The sequence below is a fragment of the Carassius auratus genome, chromosome 36 (genome assembly GCF_003368295.1).
Source record: "Carassius auratus strain Wakin chromosome 36, ASM336829v1, whole genome shotgun sequence".
Lineage (NCBI taxonomy): Eukaryota > Metazoa > Chordata > Actinopteri > Cypriniformes > Cyprinidae > Carassius > Carassius auratus.
The window spans coordinates 5452050-5464734 of NC_039278.1; the positions used below are offsets into that span (position 1 = coordinate 5452050).

General features: G+C 39.3%; 1 pseudogene; it reads left to right on the forward strand.

Annotated features, from left to right (window-relative positions):
* The first annotated feature begins 5845 nt into the window (after positions 1–5845).
* On the forward strand, positions 5846–9575 carry LOC113055687 (keratin, type I cytoskeletal 47 kDa-like; annotated as a pseudogene).
* Positions 9576–12685: the final 3110 nt, after the last annotated feature.

Here is a 12685-nt window from a genome sequence, read left to right on the forward strand (position 1 = left end):
ATATTTTTATAATTAATACACGTTTTATACTTTAAAATCTTGATTTAAGTCATAATCTTATGTGCAACTGAATTCTGTAGCTGACAGGGCTTCTGCCGATGAGGTCTTTGTAATGCCAGCTTGCAGGGTTTTATCCATAAAGCCAACAGATTATGTCGCTCTCTCTCATGCCATGTGGTTTAAATATTCTAATTTGTCTCATGCCCCCATTCAAACATCTCTTTCATTTACAAACAAAATATAAGCACCATTTGCTATAAGTAAAATGTTTGGTAGTCGTTTTGTCCTTTTGCTGGCAAATATTTTCCATCTCAGAATGATATAGATATCCATATAGCATGTGTATCTAGTATAGGCCTATCTCCTAGAAGATAATAAAATCATGACTACTCCGACTCCTTTATCTTCACAAACATAATACATTGATAAATTTATCTGAAGCCCAGGGTAAGCAACCACGTCACTACGAGGGTAAAATGAGACCAGTGACCGCCAGTTATTTTTTCAAGGTTTGTATGAAGTAGTACTGTATTAAGACATACACTTCAGTATACACTTTGTACAGGCAAGCAGATGTACACAGAATTTAAACGCAATGCACAGTTTCACAATAAGTGTTTTTGCATAGAAAACACCTATGTTTGACCTTTTAGCACATTTCAATCTTATGAGGCTCATCTGCTTTCATATATAGATATAGTAGGCATCATCAATAATGTGTGTACTGAATTAGATATTTTAATATAATTTCAATATATTAAGACACTTGCCCCCATTTTCACAGATCAGGCTTAAGATAGTTTGTGCTGTCTTGACTGAAAATCTCTTGCTCTGACACATCATGTCAGTGTCATTGTTCTTTGTCAACGTTCACACTTAATGTTTTCTTCTAAGACATTTTTGACAAGCCATTGTAACCCTAGAGGTACAATTTTGCAATTTCTTTCTGACAGTGTGCAATAGTATTGAGGTTTTTTTCAATGAACATCGGTCCTGTGCATTCATATGTTTAGTACGCCCTCTCAAACAGCTGATCTGTGCCCATAAAAGTTTGCTCTAAATCCCCTTTTATCTGTAAGGCGCACGGTCATGACAACAACAGTAGTGTGAGTGAGAAGACCCCAGTCTCCAGTCAACTGCAGGCTGTCAAGGTTCTACCTGTCAGCTGCCAGAGGTGAGTTATTCAAACAATCTGAAACATGTTTGGTACATTTGAATTCAAAACCCATAGCTATTCCATGAGAACCATAGTAACTTGAAATAAATATATGTTATGCAGGACTGCATCCACACTCACGGCTTCAGAAGGTGAATGGATCTAGCCTCAGGGATTATGCAAACGTCATGGCCAAAATAGAGGGTGAGAGCTATATATGATTAGGATGAAAAGGTTGGTCTCTGGAACTGCCATCCTGCTGTAAACAAAGCAGACTTTATTTAATCCATTGCTACTCCTTCAAGTCTCAACATCATGGCCCTAACTGAGACCTGGATCAAAACTCAGGACACTGCCACTCCTGCAGCCCTCACCACTGATTTCACTTTTTTACACACCCCTTGCCTGATTGAGAGGGGAGGAGGTACTGGTCTGCTTTTCTCAAATTAATGGAAATTTGATCCTTTACCATCTCTAACTGAGAACAGTTAATTTGAGTCACAAACAATTACTATTACCCACCCGGTTAAAATACACTTTGCAATTGTTTATCGTCCCCTATATCAACTGGATAACTTCTTGGAGGAGTTGGATGGGTTATTCTCAAACTTTCCTGAGGACTGTACTCCACTGTTACTACTTGGTGACTTTAACATCCACCTAGAAAAAGCCCAAACTGCTGACATCAACACTCTGCTCGCCTCATTTAACATGAAGCGAGTGTCTACAATAGCTACTCACAAATCAGGTAACTAATTGGACCATATCTACACCCGCTATTGCTCCACTGACAACACTTTAGTTACTTCATTGAACACCTCAGACCATTTCTTCATCACTTTCAAACTGCCTACACTCCCTACACTTTACACAACCTACAGTACACTCACTCTTTCTATCTCCCCTATCTTATATGGTTTCATCCTCACTTCATCCACCCTCTCAGTTTTCAACACCTGAAGTGGTGCAAATAAAAAAATTGTATCACTCACTCCTCTCTTCCTTCTCTGCAAATGTCTCCACTGCTAAAATGACATAGAATCACAACAAAATTAACAATTGTTCGACTCTTGCACACTTTTCAAAACCTTCTCTTTTCTGCCCCCCACCCCTTCATCCACTCTAGCAATTCATGTCTTTGCAAAATTCTTCATAAATAAAACAACAACAACCATCAGCAGCCAATTCTCCACACCACAAACTGACAAACACATCATGACTACAAATACAAAATCTCATTCCTCCTCTCAATTCTTAGAAGCAGGTGTTTCCAAACTCATACTTTCCAATCATCCTACCTGTCCGCTTGATCCTATGTCAGTTATACCTGTACTCAATCACATTATCAGCACCTCTCTTCACACTTTTACATTTCCCACAGCATTTAACCAGGCTTGGGTAACCCCACTGCTTAAGAAACCCTCTCTAAATCCAGCACTTTTAGAAAACCTCAGACCGGTATGCCTTCTTACATTCATTTTCTAAGACATTTGAGCAAGTTGTGTTCAACCTACTCTCTTGTTTCTCACACAGAACAACCTCCTGGACAACAACCAATCTGGCTTCAAAAGCAGCCACTCAACTGAGACTGCCCTGCTCTCAGTTTCTGATGCCCTGAGACTGGCAAGAGCAACTTTTAAGTCCTCAGTACTCATCTTGCTGGATCAGTCTGCTGCTTTTTACATGGTTCACCACCAGATCCTCTTCTCCACCCTCATGTAGATGGGACTCTCAGGAACTGCACTCCAGTGGTTTAAGTATTACCTCTCATGTAGGTCCTTAAGGGTGTCTTGGAGGGCGGAGGTTTCTAAGTCACAACTTTTTGCTACTGGGGTTCCTCAGGGCTCAGTGCTTGGACCTCTTCTCTTCACCATCTGTATGTCATCATTAGGATCTGTGATTCAGAAACTTGGCTTTTCCTCCTATTCTGATGACACTCAATACTTCTCATTCCAACTGGATGATCCGACGGTAGCTGTTCACATTCCAGTCTGTCTGACAGACATTTCTGGCTAGATGAATGATCATCACTTTCAGCTCAACCTGGCTATGACAGAACTTCATGTGTTCTCAGCCAGCCCAGCACTTCATCACAACTTCTGTAACGAGCTAAGTTCGATGGAGTTGTGTTTGATGGTCAGCTAAACTTCACAGACCATAGTGCTACAATGGCAATATAATTTTATTTTACAAGTCTTTTATTTAATTAGTGTTCTCTTTATGTAATGCAGCCTGGTTTGGTAAGCTTACATTGTTTGATGAATTCTTAATTTGATTGGTGTGATGTGTTTTGTTGTGACCGTGTTGTCTGTAGATAATGTTGTCTGTATGTGTTGTACCTTTCTGCTGCAAAACTAGATTTCCCTAAGGGGGACAACAAAAGCAAACAAAAAACAAACTGTAGTTTTACAACATTAAGAATTCTAGAACCTTTGTAGGCCACACAACTTCTTATCCAATGCTCTGTTGGCAGGCCTTTTGATATGTACTCAAGTCTCTGCAAGTGATCCAGAATACAGCAGTGAGAGTGGTCTTCAACAAGCAAAAGAAAGCCCATGTCACACCTTTCTTCATCATTTTTCACTGGCTATCAATAGCTGCGTGTATCAAATTCAGGTACTGATGTTTGCCCACAAGACAACCACTGGCTCTTCACCAATATAATTAAAATCACTAGTTCTACGCTCTCTCCAGAAGCTTGCGTTCTGCAAGTGAACGATACTTTGTGGTGTCATCCCAAAGTCACTCTCATGTCTTTATGACACAAAGTGATAAAGCTAATGTGATGATTATCAGTGGTTAGAAGTTTATTAAAACTGTAGTGCTGTCAGGTATAATGGCTAGTTGCAGGATTGAGTGGCTCTTTAAAGAACCTCTTGGTAATTTCACTCTTGCTTTCTCTCTTTTGCAGTAAGCAGGAACAGAAAAGCATTAAATGTGAAGCATTGCTGACAGAACTGAAGCAGAAAAGACTAGAGAATGTGCTTTCTCATCCGGTGAAACCCATAAGTAGCACACACAACCAGCACTACATATTCTATAATTTTTTCTTTATCAAATATCATAACAAGGATCAGTAGTGTGATGCTAGGTTAAATCACATCTGTGGATTGGTAAATAGTTGATGCCACGTAGCCAGTCTCTCTAAAGGTTTAAAAACTGAGAGGAACTAATGAGAACCAAGAGTCAGCAGGAAGACAAATATACGCTCTCCTCCGTCCTCCTACAATGATAACCTCTCTTCTCACAGCTCTTCTAAACCTGCTCCAGTCCCCTCTGCTGAGAAGAAAAGCCTCCAATACCTACTGTGCAAGCAAACAGATCACAGATATTAATTTATAGTAGATATTAGAGATTTAAATTGATTGTGGAGGACATACAAGTCCAAATGAACCAGGTAAAATGCTCTTGTAAAATAATATTGATTAAAACAGAGCCTGATTCCTTTAAGCTTTTCATAAGCAGTGGGACTACAAACTATATGCAAGGCGTTGTATTAGGAAGGACATAATAAATATTAATATATAGCAGCATCTATAATAATTTAAGATATAGAAATGTGAAAATAAAATCGAGCAAACAGATAAAATAAAATAAATTATACATAAGTAGTAAATACATTTTCAGAAATAAATAGAGATGTTGAAGCGCTTGAATTTTTTGAGTGAATAAGTTAAAATAGCCTAATGAAGAGACCAGATATGAACTATACAACTCTGTGTAACAGTTGCTCCAAAGTGGGTCTCGTGCGCGCACGCGAACAAGGAGACTAAAGTCGCTTGTCCATTCTATCAGGGGAGTGAGGTTTACCTGTACAGCACCTACACGCTGACCTCCGTAATGTACAGTAACAAGTACTTATTACAAATACGTAGTTTTGTTATAAAGGACACAATAAAATGGTAGTTACTTAAAAAAAAGTCTGGGTCTCGCTGTATCGCTCAGGCTGCACTGCAGTGTCTATTCACAGGCGCGATCCCACTACTGATCGACACGGGGGCTTTGACCTGCTCCGTCTCCGACCTGGGCCGGTTCACCCCTCCTTAAACGACCTGGTGGTCCCGAGCTCCCCCAGGAACACCATATCGATACCGAACTTAGTGTGGACACCTGATCAACATAGTCCACTGCAGCCCAGAACCCCTGAACTCAAGCGATCCGCCAGCCTCAGTCTCCCAGCAGCTTGGATTACAGGCGCGCGCCACTGCACCCGACGAGAGCTGCAGCATCAGCGCTGATACTCAATCTAGTGCTCACTGACACCTCGAGTACTGAACAAGCACCTGTCTCTCAAATATAAAAGTAAAATCGAAAACCTTTATTATTAAGGAAGCTTAAATAAAAATAGTTATTTTACTCCTCAAAATACAATACAAATACATAATTTATAACAAAATTGCACATATATATATAGTTTTAAAGAAGGTTTTAATTTTTAGTTTTAATGATAAAAAATTGGGTAGTGATTTACAGATATATTTTAAACTTTAAACCCTCAGGGCAAGTTATTTATTTTTCATTGACTCAAGTTAAAAAAATATAGATGTGAATCATTACCTACATTTTTCTTAATTATATATATAATATATATAAATTTTCAGTGTAGAAAGTTTTTGACTACATTCTTAATAAATATACAAATATTGCACACAGGCACCACCTACAATAAAATTTTATAAAACAGTACTGGGCATGTATAGACATGTTACTTGTATACACACAGTGTGTTGCCACAGCTGGCCTCAAAGGTGCCATCCTCGTCTGGACAACTCTAAGAGTTTCCTACAGTGTCCTCTCTGGGTTCATCTCATCTCTGCATCCACCCGTCATGTCGCTCTCTGTTCGCACGACATCCTCCAAAGTTCCCAGGACTGTGACCTCAAAGTCCATTATCACCAAGAGTCAGGGTGGTGTCTTTCCACAGAAAGCCCATAGCGTGTATGGAGGTAGTCTAGGAGGTGGCACCCGCATCTCCTCCACCTCACTGCAGTCCAGAATTGGAGGATTTGGTGGAGGATATGGTGGAGGATATGGTGGAGGATACAGTGGAGGATACGGTGGAGGATACAGTGGAGGATATGGTGGAGGTTATGGAGGAGGATTTGTAGCAGGTATAATGCCTGGAGGCTGTGTTGTAAACTACTTTCAGCTGAATGAGAAGGCCACAATGCAGAACCTGAACGACCGTCTGGCGTCCTACCTGGAGAAGGTGCGCTCACTGGAGGCTGCCAATGCCATCCTGGAGAGGCAGATCCGCGAGTACTATGAGAAGAAAGGGCCGATCGCACAGAGGGACTACAGCAACTACTAGAACACCATCAAGGACCTGAAGGACAAGGTACAGTGATGCCTGAAAGAATATGAAACATTACTAGCAAGCTCTATTTCAATTATACCTTTGCATATAGCAGCTGAAAAAGAGATGACAAATGACGTGACATTCAGCCAAGTATGGTGACCCATACTCATAATTCATGCTCTGCATTTAACCCATACTCACATTCCACTGCTGGTTATATATGCTATATATAATTGTGTATGTGATGAATAAAAGTGGGCAGCCATTCATGCTGTGGTGCCACGGGAAGCCATGGGTTCAATGCCTTGCTCAAGAGCACCTAAGTCATGGTATTGCTGGCCCAAGATTCAAACCCACAACCCTATGGTTAGGAGTCAAACTCTCTAACCACTAGGCCACTAGGCCACGACTTCGCCGTCACTTGCTCTCTCAGAGTTTGATGATATGCCCATAGAAAGCAAAGTCTCCACATAAATAAATTTTCCTATGTTTTACATATTTTACATTTCAGATTAAAAATGCTACCATCAACAAAACCAACATCCTCCTGCAGATCGACAACTCTAAACTGGCTGCTGATGACTTCAGGCTGAAGTAAGTCACACAACTGTTTCAGCACAACAGCAAATCAGCAGATTAGAATGATTTCTGAAGGATCATGTGACACTGAAAACAAATCAGCTTTTACATCACAGAAATAAACAGACATTTTAAAACATATTACAATAGAAAAGAGTTTAAAAAATGTCATTATAACAGGTTTGCTGTATTTTGTTCAAATACATTCAAGCTTGGTGAGCATAAGAGACTTCTTTTAAAAATGCTAAAAAAAAAAAAAAAAACTAGCAAGTGTGTATTTTAAGACATTGGTTGTGTTTAAACAATGAATGGTGTTTATATTTCCTATGTCACCTTTCCACTAATCAGATATGAGCATGAGGTGGTGATGCGGCAGTCTGTGGAGGCTGACATCGCTAACCTGCGCCGCTTGCTGGACCAGACGACCCTGACAAAGACTGACCTGAAGATGCAGATCGAGGGTCTGGAAGAAGAGCTGCTATTTATGAAGAAGAACCACCAGGAGGTTTACAGCAGTTTTCTGATAGATCATCTATGTGTAACTGATCCTAAATGTTTGGACTATTATTTTATATTATAATACATGATTCTGTGGTATTACAGGAGCTGGCTGCACCGAGGGCACAGCTGACAGGCACAGTGAACGTAGAGGTCGATGCTGCTCCTCAGCAAGATCTGAACAAGGTTCTGGAGGAGATTCGTGCTCATTACGAGAACATCATTCAGAAACACCGCAGGGAACAGGAAGACTGGTTTAAAAACAAGGTAAGACATCCTCTGTTGGTTGTGAGTTCTACATTGCTATCAAACATACTGCAAGACTCCTGACTTCACTGAATAATAAACCACATATTCCAGAATGTCACCTGAAGTAGTGTCTGAATTGTGATCTGTTGTTTTTATCTTTTGTTTAGACGGCAGGATTGAACAAAGAGGTGATCCACAGCACAGAGATCATACAGACGTCCAAGTCACAGGTCACAGAGCTGCGAAACACCTTACAGAGTCTGGAGATCGAGCTACAGTCTCAGCTCAGCATGGTGAGACACAAGGGGAATGAAGAGTGAGAGAGATTAGATACATTATCTGAAACAAAGAAAGGAAAACATTACATAAGAGCAACTATGCTTTATTCTCATGTTATTCTCATGTCCTCAAACAGAAAGCAGCACTGGAAAACTCTCTGGCAGACACAGAGGCTAGATACGGCGCTATGCTAGCAGGCTACCAGAACCAAATCAACATGCTGGAAGCCGAGTTGGCTCAGTTGAAAGCTAGCATTGAGCAACAGGGACGAGAATACGCCTTGTTGCTGGACATCAAGACTCGTCTGGAGCAGGAGACATTTCATATTAAATGAGTGTTAATGCACAGTTTGTGAACAAGGAAAGACACTCACTGATGTGTTTTTTTTTTTGTATGTGAAAAAAACTGTCTCTGAAAATAATAGTGCTGTCAAGAAAATTTTTTTTTTTTTTTTGATCATTTTGTCACCAATTTCAGATCCCTGATGTCATTTTTCAAACACAAAACTTAGAACAGTCATTATTTGCAACAGACTGTCCTGTGTTCATGTTTCATGTTGAGTCCATATCTTTAAGGAAGCCTTGCATTTGCAGAAGCATTGGTTCAAATAATTAATTTATCATGACATACCATTACTTTAGATCACCCAAACACAACATACCCATATTTCACTGTTTAGTTGTTACATTCATTAAATATAGTTGTACAAAATGTGTGATGCAGCTTTCATTGTGGTTCTACACATTCATACATCATTGTAATAGACTAGAAAGAAAAGTACAGACACTGGAATCATTGAACAAAATCTGAAAAATATTGATGAAATTATCAACTCACAACATGGATTTTTAAAACATTTAGATAAGAAAAATTTAGATAAGAAATAAATACAGCACAGTAAAATGTGTTCTAGAGTTTTTCTCGCTGCACTTCTATGTTTTCATCAACCTTGTCTTGTGGATTTGGCCACAGGTTCTCATCTTCATTACAATAAATGTTTTCATTAGCTAAACTCTTGGAAAAAATCTTCTGGCCTGACAAATCCAGGCCTGGCACTGGTCTCCTGTGATGTCCCTGTGCATCATCCATGGCCTGGAGAACAGTGACTTGTTTGTGAGGGAGCCTATTGAGAACCTTCCACCTCCATGTGGAGAACAATTCTTCAGTCGGGTTACAGTAAGGAAAGAAGACTATGGGAGTAAATACAAGGTGGTGAACTGTGGATGGGCCTGAAACCATAATTGCTCTCACTGCCGTTGCTAAGAGTTTTGGGACCACTGCGCTGATTTTGCTATGGGCCTCCTCAAAATCACATTCAGTGGGGGGTGGTCTGGCCCCAGTGAACATCTTTCTGGGCCCTTCTCAACTGCTGGGCTCTCAACCTCTCCTCCATGTCTTGGTCAGGTTGAAGAAAGCTTGCTTCATCCCAAAATATGAATGGTTTTCATCAGCTTCCAGCTCTATCACCCTCTAAAAATACAATTACTGTAGGAAAAAATAAACACTGATAAAAATTATATAGAATTTTGGGGGTTTGTTTGGGAAAACAATTGATCATACTTGAACATACTCAGTCCTCAGTTGCTTCACTTTAAAAATCTTAATGTGTAATATTGTTAATCATTTTCCATTAAAAATTATGCATCAAGATTTATGCAATTGATAATTAAATCATTGTAATGAAATGAATACTCACCCAAATCAGATCCAATGCATCAGATGGATTTTCAAGTAGTAATACTTTGATGTTAACTGGTGAATTTAGTTCAATTAACAAATTATATATATATATATATATATATATATATATATATATATATATATATATATATATATGTTCAACAATTTCAGTTTTTGACCAGCCTGCTTGTCTCGTGCGCCGCCTATTGGCCAGGAGATGCTATTATATATCTTGGACACACTTCACATCTTTTCCAGATGCGGTATTAGAAGTGCTACATTTTGCCATGTTAAAATCAAGACTTTGAGTTTGACTGTAAAATGTTTTCACCTCCGATTTTGTCCATTATAAACAGCCAACACCCCATAAAAAGACTGAGTCTCGCTGTATCGCTCAGGCTGCACTGCAGTGTCTATTCACAGGCGCGATCCCACTACTGATCGACACGGGGGCTTTGACCTGCTCCGTCTCCGACCTGGGCCGGTTCACCCCTCCTTAGACGACCTGGTGGTCCCGAGCTCCCCCAGGAACACCATATCGATACCGAACTTAGTGTGGACACCTGATCAACATAGTCCACTGCAGCCCAGAACCCCTGAACTCAAGCGATCCGCCAGCCTCAGTCTCCCAGCAGCTTGGATTACAGGCGCGCGCCACTGCACCCGACGAGAGCTGCAGCATCAGCGCTGATACTCAATCTAGTGCTCACTGACACCTGGAGTACAGCACAGCAGAACACTACACTGACATTAGCTGTGGAGCAGAGCACTATTTGGTTTATTTTCACCAAATAAGTGGTGTATTGTCAGATCTTTAATCATCAAAAAACATTTTTTTTTAATGTTTGAACAATTTTAAATGACTCAAATCACAAAAAACTTTTCTCAATACACCTAATACGCTATTTGTTTCATCTAGACACTCACAACGCCATATAATAATGTTGCGTACACCGAAACTAACAGTAATGATATGTGGGGTCCAAGCACGTATCCCTAGCTAGCAGTATTTGTACTGATTTTCTTGTGTGTTGATATTTCAACAATTAATTATTATTATTGTATTTATTTGTAAAAAATAAAATAAAATAAAGCGTATTTGCCATGGCATGACCAGCAGATGGAGTTATAATTAAGGCCACCAAACTAAGTATGCCATCTCAGCTCAGCACGCACATATCTTCAGCATTTTTGTCTTTCACCTTGTTTTTTCAACTTTACTTTCGTTGAAAGTACATTTCTGTTTATACAAAGAATCTACATGTCACTGTCATCTCTTTGGAAGGTCGATTTACCCCTCTTCAGCTGAAAGTGCCCATGCCGATGCTCTTTGTAATACCAGCCTGCAGGGTTTTATCATAAATCCAGGAGATTATGTCTAAGACTCACAGGCACCTTGCATGTGTCTCATTCTCTCACAGTATGCGAGTGTGTTTTCCGCTATCTAATTACCACAAACTCAAACTCTATTCTAAGAAAGCGTGTCTATGGTAGTCATTTTTTCTCTCTTTATGATTCTCTCAGACGCTCTTTCTCATTGTCTTTCCTGTTTCTTATTATTTCTGTCAGACGTTAGTTTCTTGATCTATATTAATGACAAGTTCACATTTAATAGCATGCACACCTGTCTCTTTCCCTCCCCCCAGACAGCTGAGAGGACACACCCTGTGTCCTGGTGGGAGTGTGAAGGTTAGGTGCATGTATGTGCGAGCGTGTGTGTGTGGATGTAGGCTACATGTCTGTGCTTTAACATGCGTGTGTGTTATATAGATAGGAGATCTGTCTCAAACTTTTTTTAGTCTAAATACTGCCATCACCACCACAGCACCCTGTCAATCAGAACCCACATCCTGAACCCCCAACGGAAAGAGACTGTCACAGTCAAAGAGCAAAACTGATTTTGCTGTCATATTCCAGAAATAAAACATTTTAAATGCCAAAGTGTATTATAAGCTATTTGTGTTGGATGGCATTTTGAACTAGCCAGGTAAGAGATATGTGTGTGTTTGTGTAACTATACCCTAGGGCCAAAATTGGCCCTGGTAGTGTGGAAAATCAGCATTAAATTAAATAATAAATTAATAATAAATTAAACAACAAATCAAAAACTGCTCATGCTGTGTGTATGCAGTATCTTTGTTTGGAACGTGATTAAAATTAGTTTGTATATATGGAGAGATTCATTTCATTTGTATTATTTATTTATTTATTTGATTTGGGATTTGTTTTAAAAATTTTATTTTGTTTTATTACAATTTCACAAAGAAATGTGCAGCATTTTGCCTTAGAAATAATAAAGGGACACCTTTGCATTTATAATTTATCTTAAATCAAATTTTGTTTAAAACTCGTGAGAAAATCATATCATGAAATCAATATTGTGAATCGTATAGAGTTAGAGAGTTGAGTACATTTTTACATCACTATAAACAATTGCTAGACATTTTATTATTTTATTTTTTATTAAACAAAATAATAAAGTTTTCTTATTGGGGTTAGTTAAGGGGCTGGTTTGTTAGTCTGTTGTAAGAAAATGTCCTCACCAATGTAGTGAAATGTGTAAAAAGCTGACCTGTGAGGGCATTCTTTTGAAAAGGCTCATATAAATGCCAGATCTTGTTTTGCTTTGAACAACTGTAAGATAATTATCTTCATTTGAAACCAATGTAATGCTTCTGAAGTCTCTGTGTTTGTATGTGTGAAAAAGTACAACCACAAAGTTTTTCTGCCCACATTATTTCTCTTTGACTTTATATAAAAGAGACATTTTCCCTCGGTGTCTCATTGTCTCTCTCCGTTTCTCCACGCTCCATTCATAGTTCAGTGAGGAAGAATGAGGAGTGAATCTATGCCATTCATTTCTGGTGAGTGTGACTGCAGCCCTCCAACACGAGCGCGAACACACACACACACACACATATGGTGGGGAATTTCTACTGACTTCA